The 24,023-nt window shown below is 38.1% G+C and overlaps 1 protein-coding gene and 1 long non-coding RNA gene across 2 annotated transcripts in view; one reads left to right on the top strand and one right to left on the bottom strand.

The window, feature by feature from the left end:
* The window catches only part of LOC309635807 (uncharacterized protein), a 447,043-nt gene extending 425,825 nt beyond the window's left edge, over positions 1 to 21,218 (top strand). The window contains exon 9 of the mRNA XM_082407526.1: positions 5,533 to 21,218. The gene's annotated coding sequence lies outside the window, so the exon portion shown is untranslated. The remainder of the gene's footprint in view (positions 1 to 5,532) is intronic.
* The window catches only part of LOC309635829, a 501,182-nt gene that overhangs the window by 68,432 nt on the left and 408,727 nt on the right, over positions 1 to 24,023 (bottom strand). The gene's annotated exons all lie outside the window — the stretch shown is intronic.

Genomic DNA, 24,023 nt, shown 5'->3' on the forward strand with positions numbered 1-24,023 from the left:
TAACTAGTTGCTTTCCTCTTGCTGCTTTTAAGATTAGCTCTTTATCTTTAATTTTTGTCATTTTAATTACAGTGTGTCTTGGTATGGACCTCTTTAAGTTCATCTTGTTTGAGACTCTGCACTCCCTGGACCTGGATGTCCGTATCCATTTCCCGGTTAGGGAAGTTTTTGGCTATTATTTCATCAAAAAAGTTCTCTGCCCCTTTCTCTCTCTATTCTCCTTCTGGGACCCCTATGATGTGAATGTTAGCATGCCTGTTGTTGTCCCAGAGCGCTCTTAATTTGTCATTTTAATGTAGTTCAGTTTTACAATGCTTCCCTTATAATTAGTGCTTTTTGTTTCCAGTTTAAGAAATCTTCCTAAGTTTATTAAAGTATTCTCCCTTGTTATACTCCAGATGCTTCCACTGTGACATCTTTGGCTCAGAAGTTATGTAACTGTATGTGATTGATCTCCAGCAATTGGGGTTATTTTCTAATTTTCTTTTTATTATTGATTTCTAGTTTAATCCCAACATGATCAAAGAGCATATTCTGTATGTTTTCAGTCTTGTCAAATTTGTAGAGGCTTTCTTTATTGCCCAGCATGGGATTAATTAAGGTTTGTTCCATGTACACCTGGAAGAATGTGAATTCTTTCACTGTTGGGTAGAGTGTTCTGCATATGTCATTTATGTCAAGTCTGTTAATCCTCTTATTCAAATCTTCTTTACCTTTAATGATATTTTCACCTTAAAAACAATTTTTTTTTTTTTTTGGTGAGAATGCTGAAGATCTACACTCTTAGCAAATTTCAAGTATATAATACAGTGTTGTTAACTATAGTCACTATGCTGTGTATTAGATCCTCAGAATTTATTTATCTTATAACTGAACATTTGTACCCTTTGATTAACATCTCCTCATTTCCCCCACCCCCAGCTCCTGGTGACCACCATTCTACTCTCTGTCTCTGTAAGTTTGATTTTTTTAGATTCCACATATAAAGTGATACCATATATTATTTGTCTTCCTCTGTCTGGTTTATTTCACTTAGCAAAATGCTGTCCAGACTCATCCAGGTTGTCACAAATGGTAGGATTTCCTCCTTTCTCATGGATGAATAATATTCTGTTGTATATATATACATCTTCTTTATCCATTCATTCACTGATGGACACTTAGGTTGTTTTCATGTCTTGGCTATTGTGAGTAATGCTGCAATGAACATGGGAGTGCAGGTGTCTCTTGTGATTTCATTTCTTTTGAATATATACTCAAGAGTGGAATTGCTGGATCATTTGGTAGTTCTATTATTAATTCTTTGAGGAACTATTTTCCATCATGGCTGTAGCAATTTATACTCCCACCAACATTATCAAGGATGAATTTTTGACTGCTTGTTTTATCACCCAGTGAAAAGTATGTAAATTCTCCCACTATTCTTGTAGACTTGGATATTCCTATTTTTAGGTCTGTAAGTTTTGCTTTATATATTTAAGAGACTTATAGCCAAATATAATATGCAGAACTTGTTTGTAATGTGATTGAAAAATGTATTTTAAGACACCAGGGACATTTGAACATAGGCTATACATTGGATGATATTTAGGAATCATTGCTAAATTTGTTAGATGTGGTGATATCTACTGGAGATAGAGACTAAAAGGTTTATGGGTTAAATTTTACAACATTTTATAGAATTTGCTCCCAGAGTAAATTGAAAAGACTAAGAAATATATTTCCTTTAATATTTTTATACCAAATGCCTCTTCCTACACACAAAGATATTATAGAGAAATGATTGACAAAGATATGATTTATCACATGCTAAACAAATAAAGCTACCTCGTTTCCCATGGAAAGCTGGCTTGGAATTTTGTCAGAGGCCTTGGTCAAACATAGACAAATACTCCGTTTTTTTAAACCACTAATAGATGATCCTTCTTTCTTTTTCTAAATGTGAGCAGCAAATATTTTGGGGAAAAAATAATATAGTATATGCAGTTGTGGATGGGTGGGAATATTTTCAGAGTGAAATCAGAAAACTCATGTGATGGTTAATTTTATGTGTCAGCCTGACTGGGCTAAGAGATGCCCACGTAGCTGGTAAAACATTATCCCTGAGTGTGTCTGTGAAGGTGTTTCTGGAAGAGATTAGCATTTGATTCAGTAGACTGAGTAAAGAAGGTCCACCCTCACCAATTGTGGATGAGCATCATCCAATCCATTGAGGGCATGACTAGAACAAAATGGAGGAGGATAAGTGAATTCCCTCTTTCTCTTCTTGAACTTGGACATCCATATATCCTGCTCTTGGACATCAGAGCTCCTGGTTCTCTGGCCTTTGGAGTCTGGGACTTACACCAGTGGCCCTCTGGTTTTCAGGCTTTCAGCTTTGGACTGGGAGTTACACCATGGGCTCCCCTGGTTCTCAGGTTTTCTGACCTGGACTGAATTATACCTCCAACTTTTCTGGTTCTCCAGCTTGCAGGTGGCAGATTGTGGGATGTCTTGGCCTCCATAACTGCATAAGCCAATTCCTATTACAAAGTTCCTCATATATATCCATATATATCCTATTGGTTCTGTTTCTCTAGAGGATCCTGACTAATAAAACCCATAAGAAAAAATTGTATTTAAAAAATATTTCTTAAACATGGTTTAAGGGGAGATTTTGAACTAAGATAAGTTCGCTAAGGTGTACACTGTCATTAGTACCCAGACATGTGAGCCAGCAGTCTTCAGCACAGTAATCAACTCACCAGGCTGTGAGCAACAAAATAAGAGAATACCATTGGGAAGGTATTCAACTAGAATGGTCTTTTGTAGGCTGATTATGAAGTGGATTTAATGGAAACTAATATTTTTTGCCTTTATTCCATGAGTTTGAAATCACCTGTAAGTAGCTCTTAGGAAATTTGTGCAGAGATATTAAAAATACAATTTGCTGATTGCCTGAGCTCATCTCTCTGTAGCCCATATAATGGGTACTAATTTTTCTTGTTTTCAGATGTAGAAACTGAAGTTGAGACTTAGATCCAGACAGCTTGCATATAGTGTAGCGACAGCAGCAACCCTTATTGAGCAAATACTGTGGCACAGGCAGTATGCCATGTATTTTACCTACATAATTTTCCTTGTCAGGAAGGTATGATTATATTCATTTGACGAATGTGAAAACTGAGTTTCTAAAAGTGAAAGTGACCTTCCCAAAGCTCTACTCTAAGTGCTGGGTAGCTGCAATTTAATCCTGGATCCGTCTGGCTCCAAACCCTGTATTCTTTCTTGTGTATCATAAAACTATTGACCGCCATGTGCTTCAGATTCAAATGATCATTTAACTACATTATGTGGGATTGTTTTAGAACACATTACTTAAAATTTTTCTTTTTCCTTTTCCTTGCCAATTATTTTATTTCTTCACCATTTAATTCGTTTTTAAAAGTTATGAAAGTATGCTTGCTTGTGTTTTTTTTAAAGATCAAATAATAAGAAGGTATAGTTAATTCCCCTATTTACATCCCATGCCCTTCCTATAGATGACCACTGTTAAATTTCTTACATAGTCCTTTTCAGAAATTTTCTGTCTATTCAAACACATACACACACATTTTTTTTACTTAGATGAATGTATATTTTATTTTGCATAGTGTTCTGTGCCTTTCTTTTTTCACTTAACATATCTTGCACATCTTTCCACAGAAATATATAGAGAGAGTTCTACATTTTCATTTTAATGGCTATGTATATTGGCATTCCATTGTATGGATGTACATCATCCAGGTAACCAGTTCCTATTAGGATTGCTTCCCTTTTTTTAATTGCAAACCGTACTGGAATGATCAGTCCTATATGTATATCTTTGCATACTTATGTGAGTATCTGTCAGATTGAATTAGGTGCTTGAAAACCAAGGATTACCTTCTAAGCAAGTTCTAATTTTGGTTCTAATACGTAATGGGGCATAAGTTTGAAGGGACCCAAGAGACCCAGAAGCCAGCTAAAAAGAGTTATTATATAGCACCTTTATTCTCTACTCAAAGCAACTTTATTCAATATTCAGATATTACCACATTGGCTTCACTCTGCTGCTGGTGAGCAGAATTCTTTCAAATATCTGAGCTGTCTGCACTCACTGTGTTTTACCAGGATGATCATGGAAGGTTCTGCCTACAGATGAATGACATCTTCAAAGGGCAAATAAGTTTTTATTCTTTCAATTACCTTCCTTGAGGTAGAAATCCATTGGGACGTGCCAAGTCTCTCACCCTAATTGTTAAAGTAATATTACACAGCATTCTGGATCCGTTTATTGAACAGACATTTTCCATAAACTCTGCAATCTGTACACATCCAATTTGTGGCAATAATGTGAAGCTGTTTTTACTAAGAAAAGAGCATTCCCATCCTGATACATCTTACTTGTGAACAATTATTATCTCTCAATTTGATATTTCTTTTTCTTCAAAAGACGAAAAGGTCATTAAATATATGGAGTGTGTTAAGAGAGGGATTTGACTAAGGCTTTATTGGAATGAGGATAAATTCCTATAAGGAGAAATGCTGACTTAAATGGCCTGGTTTTTAAATTTTGATAAATATTGTTAAAATGCCATTCAAAATTGTTTAAATGTATATTCTCACAAGCTTACAGTATTCTGAACCCCTACCCATCTCCACACACACATTCTCATCCTGGAAATTACTAATGTTCTAATTATGGAAAATATTATTTGTAAAACATGTTATCTTGCTTTTCAATTGCATCTTTAAATTATGAATGCATTTTAGCATCACATATTTCTTTTACTTATGACTGAACTGCCCAGCTAGAATTTATTTTAAGCACCTCAGAGAAAAGTGGGGAAATCATCTCATGATGGGTAAATATGAAGGGAGACAAGTCCAAATTCCCTTGGAAAAACTGCTTGTCTTCTGCAGGCTTGCTCAGATTCTTTAGTACAGTCATGAACACTGTGATTCTGTAAGAGAAAGGGTGGAAGAGGGGTTTGAAGGAGAATCATTTCACACTCCTCCCCACCCCCAACCTTTCTTACAGCAGCAGTTATGGTGACGCCACCTCTGGCTCCTAAATGCTGTGGAAATTTTATTTACGAGTATTAATTTCTGCATGTAAAAACTGTAAAGTAAAAGTTTATTTGTTGTTATTCATTATTCAGTTCTGTTATATACTTATCTTCAAGAATGTCTTATGTAATGATCAAAAAGGGGGTTAGATAGTATAATAGATCATCTGCAAAGATAACTGTGCCTCCCATCAAGCAGTGAAAACTCTTTCCCCTCCCCTTGACTCCAGTTGGTCTTGTGACTTGCTATGACCTATAGAATGTGATAGAAGCATTGTTGGGCAAGTTCTAGGCCCTGCCCTTCAGAGGTCTGGCAGCTTCTGCTTTCAGCTGTGTATAGAGTAAAACAAGAGTTGAACCATAATTGTAAGAGAGAGAATGAGAGACCAGCCAGCTCCCAGCCACTCCAGTCACCCTTGCAGAGATGCCCAGCATGTAGATGAAATCATCTTTGACATTCCAGGTTCATGTGAAGCTTCCAGCTGACTGCAGTCACACAAGAGATTCTAGTGAAGAGGAAGAACCACCAACTGAGCCTGGCTAACTCTCAGAATCATGAAAATAAAATAAATAACTGAAACACTAAGGTAGGTACTAAAATAGTACCTAGGGAGAAAATCTTGTGAAATATAAAATAAAAACCAATTGTCAAGACAAAGGAGTTCAGTGTAGATGGATAGAGAAGGCCCCAGACAAACAGGAGAGTACAAAATTCTTATCTTGAGTTAGGGTTCAATGGCTGGGACAAGTATTCTAGACCTGTGTTTCAAGTATAACTTTTTTCGATGATGGAAATATTCATCTGAGACTACTGAGAACTTGAAATGTGACTAGTGCATGTGTGGAGCTGAGTTTTAATTTTTATTGAATTTTAATTAATTACATTTAAATTTAAATAACTCCATGTGGCTAGTGACCACCATATTGGACAGTATAGCCACTACGTCACATGTCAGACTTCATCCTGATGAAGGAATAAAAATCAACAACTCAACCCAAAATTGTGTCTTTTCACCTGTACTCCTCCTCACAATTCTGAGAGGAACCTCATTATACTCAGACCTTCATCTGCTTTAGAGTCTCAGCTGAGAATGACCATATAATCTGTCAACTTCTGCATTTGGAGAACCAAGAATTAGAAGTGGGTTCCCCCTTGTTATGGTCTCTGAGTAAATAGAGAATAAATAGGGGCTGAGAATAACTTTTTTAAAAAAAATCTGTCTTTGCCTTTTATTCTATGTCTATAAATAGTCTTGAAGTAAAAACACCTGTTATAAAGGAAATTGTTAAGAGCTTTAATTAGGGTATTGAAATGCAAACCCAAACATATATAGGTATGTGGTGTTTCCCAAACTTCTTTCAATATAGAAATATTTTGTGTGTGACCTCTATTAATCTCTTACAGCAGCAATAGGACACATTTGGGGAATGCTCTCCTAGAAAACTGCAGAATTTTTATTAAACTGGGTTAAATGTCATAATGAAATATTGAACACTTCAACCATGAATACTACATGGTAACTTTCCAAAATCAATTCCATTTCCTTAATTAGAAAATTAATCATTTGAAATTATTAAACAAATATGAGGCAAGATTAAAATGATGATTTTCATTTCCTTATGGGTTAATTTTTAAATATTTAACAAAAATAGAATAATACTTTTCTCAGAGAGGGCAAGATTATAGCTGAGATTTCATTATATGGTAACTAGACTCCAAAATTTTCAAACACTATTTTTAACATTCCTACCTCCTAAAGGCAATATTGACATTCACATGAATAAAATCATTCCTCTTCTATACCCATCTGGCAGTAAACCATGATTTTCCAAAGAGCCAAGGACAAATAATTATTCCAAGGACTCTTTTTTGCTGGAAAGACATTCTTACTTTCTTAGGAGAATATAATTCGTTCTGCTTCATTGTTGGATTTAACACCAGTGAAACTGAAAATATATTATTCCTACTGCCTATGAGTCCTCAAAAGACTCTCCTACCCTCCAGAGTTTGTTCCAACTGGTTTGTCAAATTAAGGTAAACAAGCAAATTACTCCAGTCACTTAAAGATCTGGTTAAAATGTGAGAAAATATCTCTTCTCCCCAAATTCCTATTCATGAAATTTTATGGTTGATAGCAATCCTCAAAGGTCATCTTCTTCCACCTTCTCGTGTTGGCTGCATATCAGGATGAGGTGGGGGTGCTTTTAACACTGCAGATCCCTGGGCCCCACTCCAGACTATCTCAGCAGGGGAAGGGGAAGCAGGCACAGACATCCTTCAAGCCACTTTGGAGACTCTAATGACAGTTACGCCTTTGAGCCAGTCCATTCTGCTCCCTTTACAGACGTGTAGACTGAGAATCAGCCGGCTAAGTGCATCACCATTTTGTTTCTTATGTATGAGGCCATCAAAACTAGAACAGTCTGAACAAGTGGTGGTTTTCCAGCTTGTACACAAGTCACTAGGATTACAAGTGTGTCTGTGTGTGTGTGTGGGGGGGGGTGTCTCCAGGACCACCTCAGGGTTAAAGGGGACAGTGAGGAAGGGAGAGACTCTAATCTCCCATCACAACACCCCACCTAGCTGTTTGTATATCGAGGTACTTCATATTTCATTTGAAGAGAAGGTTCCACTGCTAAAAGTATGCCAAGTCTGAAGAATCACTCCTCTAAAAAGGTGAACACCACGTGTCGATTTCTGAGATGCTTATCAAAGTATCTCAGGAGCCAGACACTGGTTCAACTATTCATGAAATGTAAAAACATTTAAAAGAACAGTGGAGTGTTTATTCTTAAATCACATTTTTTTTTTCCAGGTGTTTGATGAGCTCCAAGGGACTATCTAAGCTCAAATATTTGCACCTATGAAAAGTATGTGTAGCAGGTAAGAATCTCAGGCCACAAGTGCAAGCTTTTAAAATGTATTTCATTTTTCTTCAACTGACTTAATTTCTATTTTTATGTTCTATTACCCTGATACCTGATGCACTTTGACCCTGCTCAGGGTATGTAGGTAATTCCAAGGCATCAGGGTGGGTCTCTGGTCCCTGATCCTGTCTGCCCTCAATGGCATCCTCTGAAATATCCTCTTTCCCACCTGGCCTCAGGTCATGGGTACATATGGATCCTGTTTACTCCTGACCACAAAGTCTCTTAGGTCTTCTCTATTGGAGGCTTGTGCCCGTCGCTTGGTCTCTCAGGAAAGCATTCAGCTGCTTCCAGCCCACCTGGGTTTGGGGGACCATGTGAGGGTGTCTCAGGCTCCCCTGGGCAGACAGTCCTCCACCATATCTATTGCTTCCCCACCATGCTGCTGAGGGGAGACCCATGAAGCTTGCTGTCTCTCCCAGTTCCACTCAGGAAGTGAAGCACAGCTCTTCTTTGTCACTGGAGCCCCAAAACTTTTCAAGAGCATGCCCCAGCAGTGGGCACCAAGGCAGAGGACCTCTCCAGAAAACAACAGTATCTAAGTGTGCTCTGATTCTTCTCTCTTATGGATATCATAGTTGAGAGGATGGGAAAACTGTCTTGAACTGAGGATATTTTCTTCAAAAACCATTATTCTGTTCTAAAGCCTTCAGAATCCAGGCTCTTGCAACTCAGAACACCTTTCATCTCAAGAGAGTTGTTTCTGCTATCATTCCAAAGGCCTATTTTAATACTCAGAGAATTGCCTGCTTATCTTCCCAGAAGCTGCCCCAGTGGAGGTAAGGAGATTGATAAGAGACAAAGGTGGACAGGGGGAAAAATGCATCAGTTAATACATCAGTATCATATCTTTCTACACAAGCATAAGGGGGAAATACCAATCAGGTTCTGATCAATTTCTTGACATCTCTTCAATGCTCATCACTGTTTCATCCCTTTCTCCTTGTTATATATATTCTCTAACCAGGACCATATACATAATTTGAGGAGCCCAGCACAAAATAAAAATGCAAGGCCCCTTGTTCAAAAATTACTACTAATTTCAAGACAGTTATAGCAGAACATTAAACCAAGCACAGGGCCCTTTTGAACACAATGGCCTGGGTCACACCCATGAAGCCAGCCCTGTTTCTAACCCTTAAAGCACCTCTTTCCTTGATTTTTAGTGGAGTGTTGTTTGTATTGTCGAAAGAAAACTCAGAGAACTTTACTTGATATGAATAATTTATTGAATGAGAAACAAGAACGGGGAGATTTCAAACCCAAAACTGGTATAAAGTTCAGAGGCATGGCATTACAGGATAGCTTCTAAAGTGAAAAGGAGGAAGTTGTTTAGCCTTTACAATGATTAGTTATTACATTGAGGGTTTCCAGACTGCAGGAGGTTGGTGAAAAGTGATAATCTTATACCATTTGGGGAAGATGACTTAAGTTTTATGATTATCAAAGACATTGACAAGAAATAACCTAAATTACATTTCACTTACATTCATGAGATGAACCACTTAGTTTTGCATAAGTGGCTTAAATGGTTTTTGTCAGCTTGAGGGATTTTTAAACCTGGCTTCATTTCATTTTATTTTAAAAGAATTATCAAAATAACTTAAGACAATCTGAATGTCCAGTAATAGGAATTCATAATATAAATTACAGAATTTCCATATGATAGATGACTATGCAGTTATTTATAATCACGTGGGGATATTAAACAACATGGAAAAATGTTACCATGATTTTATGTATTGGAAATGTTAACACGCCTGCCCTGACCACACCCCGTTGTGAGGGAAACAGCCCCACCCATTCCTCTTGCAGCCAGGCAGGGGGGCCTTGCTTTACTAAGTTTCCTCCTTCCACTATTGTTGATTGGCTCAGGAGAGTAACAGATCCAAGGGTAGCCAATTAGTAGACTTGCCAGCAACCTATTGTCTGTATGCGCTGGATGAAACACAGCAGAGCAAAGTTTGAAATTTGTACTAAAAACCCAGAAATCATGAGACAATAAGAGTGAGAGCTCAGTTAAAAGGCAATAAGGTAGATTAAAGATTGAGAAACTGCTGTAAGAAGTAGTAAACTGAAACTATGAGGGAACAAAAATTAAGAATAAGTAGACAGAGCAATTGAAGGCGGGGCAAACAGGCAGATGGAGGGCAGCCAACCATGCTGTCAACGCAGCTCTGCAGCAGGGACTCCAGCTCCTGCTGTGGGGTTCTTGGCAGATGCCTGGGCTCTAGATCCAGACTCCAGCCCTTTGCACAGGAACCTGCCCTAACCTGGCCCCTGTTCTTAGATTTCCAAGACAATTTCCTTGTCATTCTTTGTAAATCCTTTCAGGACTGGCCTCAGTGGATCTCTGTCTTGCAACTGTTACAAGGGTGTGTAGACTATGAGCCCAATTTTATTTTTAATGTTTGCTTACATGTATCTATGGATATGAGGTAGAGTCGCCAACTTACTAACAAAATTCTTAAATGTACCAAGATTACGTTGCTTCTTTATTTCTCCATTAACTGATCTGATCCCCTAAAAGATACTTCTCACTGGGTGCCTGGGGCAATTAGACTTGGCAATGTTCCAATCTTCTGTGGCATAAATGTTTCCACCCACTTTACACATTTATTTAAATTTCAACTCGCTTGGTTTTTGTTAAAGATGTACCTGCATGTAGACAAAATAACATATTTGTAAGGCTATTCATTGCAACATTGCTTATAATAGCAAAATTTTATCTATGTTCATCAATAAGGAAAGAGTTAAATAAATTATGAAGTATCCTTACACTACTCTCCAAAAAAGCAAACAAAAGAATGGGTACACTATATACTGTCCTGATACAGAAATCCCAGTGATACATTTTAAATGGGAAAAAGGGTCAAAAATAGTTATGCTACCTTTGCTTTAAGAAAATGAAAAAATAAGATTAAAAATATGTATTAACATTTCTAGTAATAGCATAAAGAAACTCTGGAAAGATACACAAGAAGCCAATTAAAATTGTGTTCTTTGAGAGGAATGCTATTGGGGGATTAGAAATGGGGTGGATGGGAAAGCAAGAGTTTTTTCTGTACATTGTATAAATCTATGGACCATGTCAATATTTTACTATAAAAATGAAGCATATTTTTTAAAGTAATAACATTCAATCTATAGTTTCAAATAGTATCTTTTGTGTGACTGAGTAAAATGATCCATCCCTCAGACTTACCCTAGTGCTCTACGAATAGCATCTGATTAGGGTAGATTAAGCCATCTAATGGTGGTAGAATGCGGTGGGAGGGACTTGGACCCTTGCTGGCCAGCTCTCTTTTTTGCCTGGTCATGCCTTCCCTCTGGCACTGCAGCTGAAGTTGGCAACTGGTGTCCTTTACCATCTGGTCTTAATGTGGTCTGGCCCAGTGGTGCTACCAGGCTGACTTGGTATTATCTTAGCACTCGATGGTGCTCAGGACCTCCCGGGTCTCTCCTGTAGCCCCCAGCTGGCTCTGCTTTGAGTCTGATCCCACAGCCTCTACTATAAGATCATCCTTCCCAGGCCTGCTGACTTCCACAGGGTAATCTTCTGATTTGACCCCCAGCCCCCCACCCCATTCCCCACCTCCTCTATCTGGAAACCCTGGACCCAATCCCCCACCTCCTCTATCCAGAAACCCTGGACCCAATCAGTGGCATGCAGAAATTAGAAGAGCACTGGAAAGCTAAACCTTCTTCCTGCATGTATCTCCCAGAGAGAGAACTTCCCAGTTCACACTGATATGGCCAACTTCCATGTTGGTATGTGGGAAACTTACAAGGCTATCTTCCCAAGAGACCCAGGAAGAGATCCTGGGCAAAGGCCCCTGCCCTTAGCATCCTGTCCAGTTTTCTCACACACTTGGCTTTGGTCTAGAGGGGGATTTTGTTTTATAAGTTTTACTTTTAAAAGGAGCAAGTATTTTTAAAATGTTTTCTGTTGTAACTGGTGAGGACATGAGAGTTTGATGTATTGTCCTTTGTACTTTTCTGATTTTTTTTCTCAATTATTATTTTTTTAAATTTAAAGACAAAAATTCAATCAAGCCATTTTTGATTGGGCCATTTTTAGAACTATTTTGGGAGGACAAGCTGGGATTTGATTCAGTATCATGATTGGTTTGTGAGCTGCACAAAAAGTGAGGTGGGGAGAGGTTTAGAAAATTAAAAATGGAAGATACCCCCCCACACACATATACAAACACACAATACCCCAGTCATTGTTTATTTCTCTTCCACTATCCAGATAGTTGTTGCAGATGACTAGTTTATTTGGCTAGTTCAGACTCAGACTAAGAAACAGATAAAGGGAGATAACTTATGTGGTTCTGCCATAACTCTCTTTTCTCAAGTGAGAAAATTTGGGCTTTGATGTCCATCCTATTTGATCAAGAGAATGCTGACCTTCTTCCTTAGTCATAGCAGATTTTATTCAAGGTAAAAATGTACTCAGAAAAATACTACCTCTTTGGAAATCTGCCTCCAGATTTCTCTTACGTAAAAAATAACTCTTGTGTTTTTAAGCTACTGTAGTTGGGTTTCTTTTAATATCAACCTGACTTAATTCCTAACTGATGTAATCATGGGTGGGGAATTTATTCATTCATTCAACAGATTATTATTGAAAATCCAGGTCCCAGGCACTGTGCTAAGTGTTGAGGATTCTGGTACTAGATATTGGAATAATGGGGAAAAAAATAGTTATAATTATGGTTATGCTGAGTCTCTTTTCCATTTGCCCCTCCAAGTCCACTCTCCATGCACCCTGCTTTGTACCCCTGGGAGGCTGACCCATATGGATGTCATCAGTGAGCTCCCTTACTCTTTGGCTCCAGTTGGATTATTTATTCCCCCAGCTCCCTCCTGTGGGATTGCTACACACTGGCTTCATCCGTCTACTGAAAGTCCCAGTTCCTCTTGGGCATCCCTTTCCAACTATTCTCTGTCTCCAGGTTCTGGTAAATTGCCCCCTTTTCTTATTTATTCAGGCCTCAGGTGAATAGTACAGTTACACTAAGCTTGGGGTTTCTCCACATCCTTCCCAGGCCTTTATAAAGAGTTCCTTTACAAAATGCTCCTCAAATTAGTCAATTGGATGGGCTATCTGTTTCTAATGACACAACTATCATTTTATCAAGAACTCCTTTTGTGTTAAGACACTGCCAGGTGTGCCATTTCATTGAATCTTTACACTCTTGTTAACACTTTACCAAGTAAGGCTGAAGAATAGAGATTAAGTTAACCATAACCAAGTTGTTAACTAGGTTATTTTATATTTTAAGATTTGTGGATGAATTATTTATTTATTTTATATTTTATATTCCTAACCAGGACGCTTACAGAGATAGGCACACCCTTATACAAAACAGCACAATCAGCATTTTTCATGGGTATACCCCTCCACCTTGCTCCTCACCCCAGCTTTCCTTTCTGCGCGTCTGGCTCATAGCATCCCAGTGCTGCCTCCTGAGGTGCAGGGTTCCCTTCCTGATGCCTCTCTCTGGTCAGCCATCCCAGCAGTTCTCCTGGCTCTAGCCACAGTGACTTTCTCTGTGCCCCAAGCTTTCAGAACACTGCCCTCCCTTCCCTTCAGTAATGGCAAGTTATCTAAATAATAATACTGCAGCACCTGCCAATAATTATTATTACCTCTCTGAGGGATAGCAAGAACTCTAGTTGACCCATTACCTTCATGTAAACAAAGGGCTTGACCTGCACTGTTAATTTTAGAGACAACTGTGATGATTAGGAGAGACATTTTGGTACTTATGTCCTTATCAACTGCACATCCACTTGGTATAAAGCGGTCTTGTGCAAGACACTAAGAAAATCTCTCATATTTCTTGGTTCTTAAAACTAACTCTCTCATTAGTTTTGTGAAACAATTCTGTGGCAATTTTCCACCAATGTAATTTGATTCCTGAAATTATTTTCCATTATGTGTCTTTAAAAATTTTGAGTTATATATTCCACGTTAGGAGAAGAATTCTCCAGGCAACGTGTAGAGTTAACAGAGGTTAAAAAAAGAGATCATTTCTGATAGTGAAACAATACTCCCTGTTACCTTTCATTTGTGTAGAAAAAGTCCAGCCAAGTCCATTTATCAGTACAAAGGAAAATAAGAAATTTAGCCTCCTAAACACTTTCACATTCTCTTTCCACGCTATAAGACATTTTTAAGAAAAGAGTTGTGTCCAAAAGTGCATTCAGTTTGTTTCCCCAGACAACATACATTCTATGACTTCAACTTATTTGTTTCTAATATTACTGGGAGGCAGGAAAAAAATATCCAAATGGTTCTAGTTGCATAACAAAACCTACATGCCAGGAACTCTTAGAATCGCAATTCTAGAAGCAGCCCTCCAAATGTGCATGTCCTGTTTTCATTATCTAAGCAATGGTTGAGTGGTTTAGTATGTCCTAACTAGAGAAGCCTTGTTTATAGTGAATGATACCAATGGTAAAGAATTCTGCCAAAACATTCTGTTGCACAGGTCTGAGGCTTGCCTGAAGCATGGAACTCAAGAAACCCAGTGGTCATTTGGCTTGGTGTGGTACATTTAATCCCAACATGGAATTTTCGAGAAAGTGTAGAATCCCTTGTAATATTCTTCTCCTAAGACTGTGGAGAGAAATATATTACTCACACCTACCAATTTTCCTTTACTTCTGCAGTAATAAGACAGAGACTGAAGAGTAGAATAACTCTGGTAGTTTTAAAACATGGCTGCAAACTCTTTGACACTCCTCCCACTGAGAGGTGGGGTCTTAGCCCCTCCCCTAGAATCTGACAAGCTTGTGACAGCTTTCAGACATACAGTATTGGCACAGGGATGCTATGTGATTTCCAAAGCTGGGTCATAAAGGGCCACATAGCTTATGCCTTGTTTGCTGGCACATTCTTCTTAGAGCCTTGAGCATGTAAAAATCTGACTGCCTTGAATCTGCCATGCTGGAAAGGCCTGGAGTAGGCACTCTGCTTGACAGTCCCAGCTGAGTCCAGGCTCCCAGCAATCCATTCCTGTCAAGGAAATAGAAATGTGAATGAAACTGACTTGGACCCTCCAGACCAGCCCAAATTTTCCAGCTGAATACCGTCAAGCAAACAAAATTTGGGGAAGTTTATTTTGTAGCAATAGGTAACCAGAACAATTATCTCCTAGGTTAACTGGTCATTGATCAGCACACCACTATTAAGCAGCATAGTCTGTTTGATAGATAAGAAAATGAACCACAAAGTTACACAGTAATGCAGGGCTAGAGCTTGATTTCAGCTATTATTGAGAACTGTGTGTTCTTTGTTCACTATGACATCTTTTCATGCTGGTCATAAAATTTTCAAACTAGAATATTAAAAATAACTAAGTCATTGGCTATTGGTTATTGAAATTCATTGATCAAACTGTATTCTCTGGAGCCTTAGGGTTCCAAAAAAGATGACTCAAGGCTCATCCTGGGAGAGGAAGCAATAGGGGTAGAATGGCCAAGCAGGGGAGGTTCTGGCCCTGTTTCAAACCAAATTTGTTCTGCTTTTAGTAGCTGTATAAAGTGTGTTGATATTCCACTTACAATATGTTTTTAAAAATATGTTTCATTACTAAAACAAACCTAACAAAAAAGTTTTTAGAGTAGTGATGTTGTCCAAAATCCTCATTTTAAAATTAAAAATCCATGTCCTGACAAACAAAGCATTGTTTCTTGCCCAGAGTTATATCTAGTTATTGGCCAATCAAGTTCCATGATTCCTATTACAGTGATTTTATCATGATTATACAATTAGCCTGTGTCATGCATATTAGCAACACCCAAGACAGAGATGAGTTTATTTATCCAATTAGTATCTACTGAACATCTATCAGGTACCAGCTCCCATACCAGGTCCTGGAGATGTGGTGTTGAACATGATGGGCAAGGTCATCGCTCTTATCAGGGTTACCACTGAACAGGAAATCATTATCAACCAGTCATCCATGAGCTTCGTTTCCATAAATGGCTTTGTCTTCTGTCTCCATCGTATTCATAACGAGAACTATCCATAAAGAAAATGTTAAAAGTCACATCATTTAGTTTCTTGCTGAGGACAAAAGGGGAAAAGGAAGGAAGCAGGGAACTATAATGATCTAGAAACAGTAATAATTAGGTTCCAATTAAGCAGAGTAGGGCCATGTATATAAAAGACAAGGCAATCTAGAGTTTTTAAATTCCTATAAAGTTGCCAAAATGAATTTTCAAGAAGTCTTATCCACTTCTTTGTGTTGTTTATTCAGTTTTGTTGAGAACATCTCAATTATTCCAGGAAGGTTTTAAGTGCTACATGTTTCAGGTAGCATTTATATAACATATTTTATAAAGATCAAACTAAACACAGGTAGGAATGTGAGATAGTTTTCAAAAAGAAGTAGGCTACTTAAGAGGGAATGTGGATGTGGGTGATTTCTGAGCCTCCACAGGTATAGAGCTAACAAATAAAGTATCTCATCAGTCCAGTCTTAAAATTCAATCTCTTCAGGTCAACCAATTGCAGAACCTGCGAACCAAATAACTCTTAATGACTGAGTTAACACTCGGACTCTTTATTTTTGAAGATTCAAAAGGGATAGTTTACACTTTCTATTTTAATTTAAAGTTAAATAGATAAGGCTCTGCTTGAACTCTTGAGAAAGTTTAGCTGTAGGAACAATCTTTCCAACTCATTCTCTTCTTTAAAAGACTTCAGTTTTGGCACAATCATTTTCAATTCATCCACAAATCCTTTACTTTGCACAGTCCGTAATTTCAAGCCAAAAGCCTTTTTCTTTGTTAATAGAGAAAGCTCATTTATCTGGCACTGTCATCATGAAGTAGTGTGTTATGGCAAGCTAAAATTCCAGAGAGTGACCATTTTTACTACATATGAATTACTAATTTTCACATCTATAAAAACAAACCAGAATATCACACACAACTGTATACTGATGATTTAACCTTTGGTGGTTCAAATGGCACAACAAAGATTGAGCCTCAGCATCACATCTTAAACATTTAGTCCCACTGACTACAATAATAGATATTAATGATGACAAATATTGGGCTGCGTCTCCACTGATATGAGAACAAAACTTTGAAGTCCTTTAAAATGAAACTTTTATATGAGCTTTTACTTCCATTTGTCTAGAAAGCATCCTTAAAAGGAAAAAAATGAACTTCATACACACACACAAATACACACATATAGTTACATATATTTATCTATCTCCCCACATTAGAGATGAAACCTGTGATTACAGCCTGTATCTTGAAGCTTTATATATCAAGCTCCTAGCACAGAAGCACAACCCAAATATGGTACTCAATGAATGTTTGTAAAGAGAATAGATAATAAATAATATTTTATCACATTTCACTTACATCGATTAATTTTGTTTTGTTTTGTTTTACAACAATCTTATGACTGAAAAAGGTTGACTACAAAAATGAGGCTTAGAATATTTGTCACTATTACAGCTATAGTGTTATTATGTAGTGGGCCCAGAACTGGACTTTTCTCACCAAATCCTGGATGACCACACTTGTCTAGAGTCTCATGATTCACCCTTAGGCCTGAAGTAGAAACCTATCTTTCCTAAGACCAGGGATCTCCCCTCTTTAACTGAGCAAGTCTGCCCCCTAGCAAGGTGGAAAAGGCTGCTGAGTAGGTAACAGGGAGTATCTGCCACAATGTTCTTACACAGGAAATTGAAAACCTTCTGTTGCTTCCACCCAGTTTAAAAAAAAAAAAAATTATAGTATCTAGAACCCTTCCTGGCCACCAGTATTATTACGTTCCTACCTTTTCATCTTTGTCCCATCCCTTCCACAGGGCTAATGACTTCAGTCCTCTCCCCTTCTGAGCTGGACAGCCCTTCTGGGTGCACCGTCACTTCTTAGCTGTCCATCTTCCCTGCATTGACCCCTGACAGCTTCCACTTCCCAGGGCCACCCTATGGGCAGCTCCTGTTTCACACTTCAGGCCCCCCTACTGTGGAAAATAGGACCTATACAAATTAAACACTCTTCTATGTGTCCTAAATGTGAATTCCTAAGAAGAAAATCATCAGTAAGTCCTAATGACTACATCAGTCAAAATTGAAACAAAATATATTACATCCATTGAAACAAAGTATATTAGAAGGCACAATTTAGTAGTGAAATAATTTCAGAATTATTTAAGTAGAAATCCTAAAAGATAAATTCTCACTCTACTGACTTGAATCAAGATTTCAGTCCTTGGTCAGCAGTCACCACTGGACATGTAATTAGATTCAAAATAACACATTCTAAATTGGTCTCTTAACTCTCGCAAATTGTTTTCTGCCCCTCAGCTTTACCCCTCAGCCTCTACTTCTCCCTGGATTGTTCCACACTTGTATCAGGATTTCACCTCTATTATTAGCCTAAACTTGTTTTTTAACAAAATGACGATCAAATGTCAGGAAATTGGTAGCGTGCTGCCTGATTCTGTGTTGCACAGTTTGGAGAGTGGATGTGGCCACAATGTGGAGAGCAGTCAGTGGGGCTGTAGGAGGGAGACGAGAGAAAGCAGGACAGATTCCCCTGTCCCTGGCGTGCATGGAACATCTGTTCCTGTATATTAAATGGAGAATCAGACTCACCACAGCGCTATAAACCAACTTCTGAGGCATAATTGGGTAGTTAACATTCAAAAGAAATAGTAGGCTCTGTAAAAACAAACAATTTTCTCTTGGCAAGTGGGAAATTACTATTGAAATTTTGTATAAGATTAAATAATCTCTTATCACCATTTCAACAGTGGATTTCAAAACAAACCTAAAAGTGTTCTGTCTTATTTCATTTGGTCTTACATTGATAAACAGATTGGTGGTCCTCTCCTCTCCACCTCCCTGCACATAGGGACATGTGTGGTGTACATACATTCATTAAACAGATAGAAGTTGACCATCTATTATGGGCCGGACACTGTAGGTAGAGATGATAATGTTCAAGACCAACAAAATGCCTGCTTTCAGGGAGGTTACATTCTGGTGGGATGTGACTATAAATAACCATCATACAATAAATGAATAAGCTATATATGTATACATATGTAGAGCACTCATACATATATATGAATGCTGTGTACTGTATTATATATGAAAACAAGATGGATGAAATGAAAAATATATACATATTAAAAATATGTATATTATATATCTAATTAAAGCAGATTTGAGAGCTACTTTAGATTGGGTGGTAAGAAGCCATCTCTAAAGAGGTGTTATTTAAGATGAAATCTAAGAAGCAGCCAGCCACAGAAAGGTCAGGAGATCTTCATTCCAGGAAGAGAGAACACCTAGGCCAAAGGCTCTAAGGGAGAATAAGTGACACACTTGAAGAACAGGAAGGTCAATGGCTAAAGCAAAAAGGAAGAGGGGGATGAAGTTGGTGAGGTGGGCAGGTCCAGGACCTTGTAAGCTGAGGTAAGGTATCTAGGCTTTATTCTACTCCTTGCCATACAGGATTCATTTTATTTATCCATTTGATTGTTGATAGGCATTGAGTTGTTTCCAATGCTATGATAAAGGATTTTATAATGAAAGGATATATCTACACCTTCCTATCTCCTTTGGAAACACATACCCCGCTAACACCTAACACATGCTTTGTTTAGATAATAAGAAAGTATATCTAGGGCTTGATAGCACGTTTTTACATTTTAAAAGTAATATATGTTATTTCTTGAAATATAGAGGAAAAAACTACAAAAAAAGAAAATCATTATTACTAGTATCCTATCACCCTGATGTCCTAGATACCCTCCCTTTGTCTCTGAAAATCCATTCTCCACCCTACTTTGAGCTCTGGAAGCCTGATCTGCATAGGCTGCATTAACCAGCCCCCTTGGGCTTCTGGATTCCTATTAGACTTGGCTAATGAGAAGCACCAGCCAGAGATTGGAAGTATGGAAAACAGAGAAATTGAGGTATTTATTCTCCTTGTTCACTTCCTGCTAGATCTCCATGGATTGGCTGTATCTTTCTATAAAAGGCCTCAGCTTCTGTTAGACGGCCCTCTCCACATAGCCACTCTCTGGGTTCTAACAACTATTCTCTTTAAATCCTTCCTACATCTTTGTAAATAGTCCCTTTATTAAATTCTCCACAAAATACCTGGTCTGAGTGTGCCAATCCTAACTGTCAGGAACCTGACTGATAGACCAGAGATAATATTTTCTGTATTTATTCCAATATATTTTCAATAACTAACGCATAGTTTGGATCATTCTTTTGTCTCTTAATATTTTCCCATATTATTAACTATTATTTGAAAATATTACTTGCATGATAATATTTTTCCATTTATGATTTAAGCATTCAGTAATTATTGAACACTTAAATTATTTCCAATTTCTTGCTGTCGTGATATGATGAAAAATATCTGTATTCCTACCTTTCTGATTAAAAAGCTCTTTCCTGGGCTTCCCTGATGGCGCAGTGGTTAAGAATCCACCTGCCAATGCAGGGGGCATGGGTCCAGGAAGATCCCACATGCCTCGGAGCAACTAAGCCCGTGCACCACAACTACTGAGCCTGCGCTCTAGAGCCCACGAGCCACAACTACTGAGCCCACGTGCCACAACTACTAAAGCCCGCATGCCTAGAGCCTGTGCTCTGCAACAAGAGAAGCCACTGCAATGAGAAGCCTGTGCACCGCAACAAAGAGTAGCCCCCGCTCGCCACAGCTAGAGAAAGCCCGCGTGCAGCAATGAAGACCCAACGCAGCCAAAAATAAATAAATTAATTAATGTTAAAAAAATAAAAAAGCTCTTTCCTTACTCTGAGGTTATTAAAATATTCTCCTATATTATCATCTAAAGCTTTATTGTTTTGCCTCATATTTAGATCTACAATATAACTATAGTGGAATTTTCTTTCAGGACACCCAAGCTGTCCCAACACCATTGATTTGAGTGACCATCCTTTCTCCCTTGGATCTGCAGGGCCACCTTTTTCATGTTATATGTCCATATATACGTAGGTTTATTTCTAGGCTTTAGTCTGTTCCATTGGTTTATTTATTCTTGTGTCAATAATACTATATTGTTTGAATTAACATGACTTCATAATAAGTCTTGATATCTAGTACAGTAAGTCCTTGTACCTCTTCTTTTTCTAAATTGTCTTGGCTATTATTTTTTTTTTTTTTAGGAAGATGAGAGGTGCTGAAGGATTTCCTGTTTTGTTTTTAATTTTATTTTTTAAATGAACATACAATAACGTTGAATTTTTTGAGGGATACAGTTTTATGAATGTTAACACAACTATAGATTCATTTTATTACCACCCAAGTCCGGATATAGACGGCTTCATGACCCCAGAACTCTCTCATGCTGTTTCTTTGCAGCTACCTTCTTTCCCACCCCAGCCCCTGGCAATCACTGATCTCTTCTCTATTGGTAGCGTTTTTCTTTTTCGAGAAATTCGTCTAAATGGAATCATACAGTATGTAACCTTTTGAAACTGCCTTCTTTCACTGAGGACAATGTCTTTGATATTTATCCAAGTTGTTGCATGTTCCCTTTTATTGCTGAGCAGTATTCCATTGTTTGGATGTACCAAAGTTTGTTTAAATATTCACCCTTTGGAGGACATTTTGGTTGTTTCCAGTTTTTACTGATTATGAAGAAAGCTGCTATAAACATTTGTGTATGGGTTTTTGTGTGAACATAGATGTTCATTTCATTAGGGTAAATACCTACGAATGCGATTGAGGGATAATAACTGTATGTTAGACTTTGTAAGAAACTGTGCAACTGTTTTCCAGAGTGCTTCTACCATTTGGTATCCCATTAGCAATGTTTGATAGTTCCAGTGGCAGAGCACTGGACATTGTCTTTTTTTTAAAGCCATTCTAATAGTTTGAAGTGATGTGTCATTGTGGTTTTAATTGGCATTTCCAAGTGACTAATGATGTTGAACATCTTTTTATGTATATATTTGCCTTCTTCTCTTTGGTGAAGTGTCTATTCAATTCTGCTTTATTTATTTATTTTTGATTCACAGAGTTTATTTTCTTATTGTTGAGTCTAAGAAATTCTCTCTATATATTGGATACAAGTCTTTTTTGTAGGATATGTGATTTGCAAGTATGTCACGCTCATCTGTAATTTGTCTTTTCATCCTCTTAACTGTATCCTTCACAGAGCACAAGTTTTTAATTTGAGAGAGAACTTTGATGCTGGTGGTGCGCCAAAGATGGCTGAAGCAGTAGTTGTGGTAAAAATTCCCTGATGGCCTCAGGGCGATGTGGTGCCCGGGGTGTCTGTGATGGTGGTTGTAGGGGTCAGAAAAGGAAGGCCTGTGTGGCCTTAAGTGGTCACCATCACGGTCTTGCCCTCCAGGTGCAGCCCAAGCATGTGAATAGCAAGTAGTAGCAGCCAAGGTGGTAAGAGAAGAACAGATTAGAACAATACTGTCTGGGGTTTAGGGAGTGACATCTTAACAGACTTCCCCTAATGGCATGGAATTCAGAGGAGGGGGAGGTCCCTTTTGTGCAGAGTGGTAAATTAAAATGAGTTCTTTGATCCCAACACATATTAAATGGTAGTAATTTCTCCTTTTCCTATCCTGGGTGTTCCACTTCACCAGCTGCAGCAAGTTGACTATCCCATTAGCTTAGTACTACCTAAGAACACTCTGTCTTCCAAAATAATTACCTTGGGTTCATCTACAAAAGGCTGAAACTTTCCAATAAAAGCAAGCACAAAGAAGTGCTTTAAAACAAGCTGTGTGCGCCCTATTCTCGTAGTTTCCTATGTCAGATTCCCAGAGAAAGTCCATTATTCCTCCAGATGAGTTTTTTGATCACTTAAACAAATAGAGCATTCCGTTCCTCTCATGATTTGTCAAAACGAATATTTTCAAATTAATGTATCACACAGTTAATAAGTATGGCATTATTGTTTTCTTATAAATTTGTTATCAAACTTTGGAATAATCAGGCCCATGGCAGCAGAATAGATCTATACAGTTTCAAATATTTTCAAAGCTTATTTCTATTCCTACCATTCTAATTTCTGAAAGAATGACAGAAGCATAATAAATTCCTCCTTTCTTGAACATAATTTTTCAAAGCTAATGAGAAATATAGGACACTAAAAATGTTAAGCCTCAAAACTGAAATCTTTCAATATTTGTCAAACAAACATTAGCTTTTGTCCCATGTAATAGACAGTGGGATTTTCCATTGCTGTTGATGTTTTAGAGTAGTGAAAAGAAAGTGGGAAAGAGATGAGAATCTTCTTTATTTCTATAGAGGAAGATGTTTTCTATCATGAATTTAAAATGTATATAAATATAGGTCTATTCCAAGTTAATATTAACATTAAGACGCATTTTAGAATAACATAAGTTTAAAAGGGGGGCTTGGGACTTCCCTGGAGGTCCAGTGGTTAAGACTCTGCGCTTCCACTGCAGGGGGCACGGGTTCAAAGATCCCGCATGCTGTGTGGTGTAGCCAAAAAAAAAACGGGGGGGGGGGTTATTTTGCAAAAGTCCTTCTTTGATAACATGGCCAAAGTCAATAGTCAAGATGAAGAATAAATCTGTATTTATTTTTTAATGATTTTTAAACATTTTTTATTTATTTTTTGGTTGCATTGGGTCTTCGTTGCTGCACGTGGGCTTTCTCTAGTTGTGGTGAGCGGTGGCTACTCTTCGTTGGCAGTGCACTGGCTTCTCTTGTTGCAGAGCACGGGCTCCAGGCGCGCGGGCTTCAGTAGTTGTGGCTCACGGGCTCTAGAGTGCAGGCTCAGGAGTTGTGGCGCACGGGCTTAGTTGCTCCGCGGCATGTGGGATCTTCCCGGACTAGGGGTTGAACCCGTGTCCCCTCTATTGGCAGGAGAATTCCTAACCACTGAGCCACCAGGGAAGTTCCTAAATCCATATTTATTAAACAAAAGGTATTAAGAGATGAAATGCTCTCTCTCTTTTTTCTCTCTTTCTTTTTAAAGAATAAATAGGTGATAAATTCAGGATGATC

This window comes from Balaenoptera borealis, assembly GCF_965194805.1.
Source record: "Balaenoptera borealis genome assembly, chromosome: 10".
In the NCBI taxonomy this organism is placed as follows: Eukaryota; Metazoa; Chordata; class Mammalia; order Artiodactyla; family Balaenopteridae; genus Balaenoptera; species Balaenoptera borealis.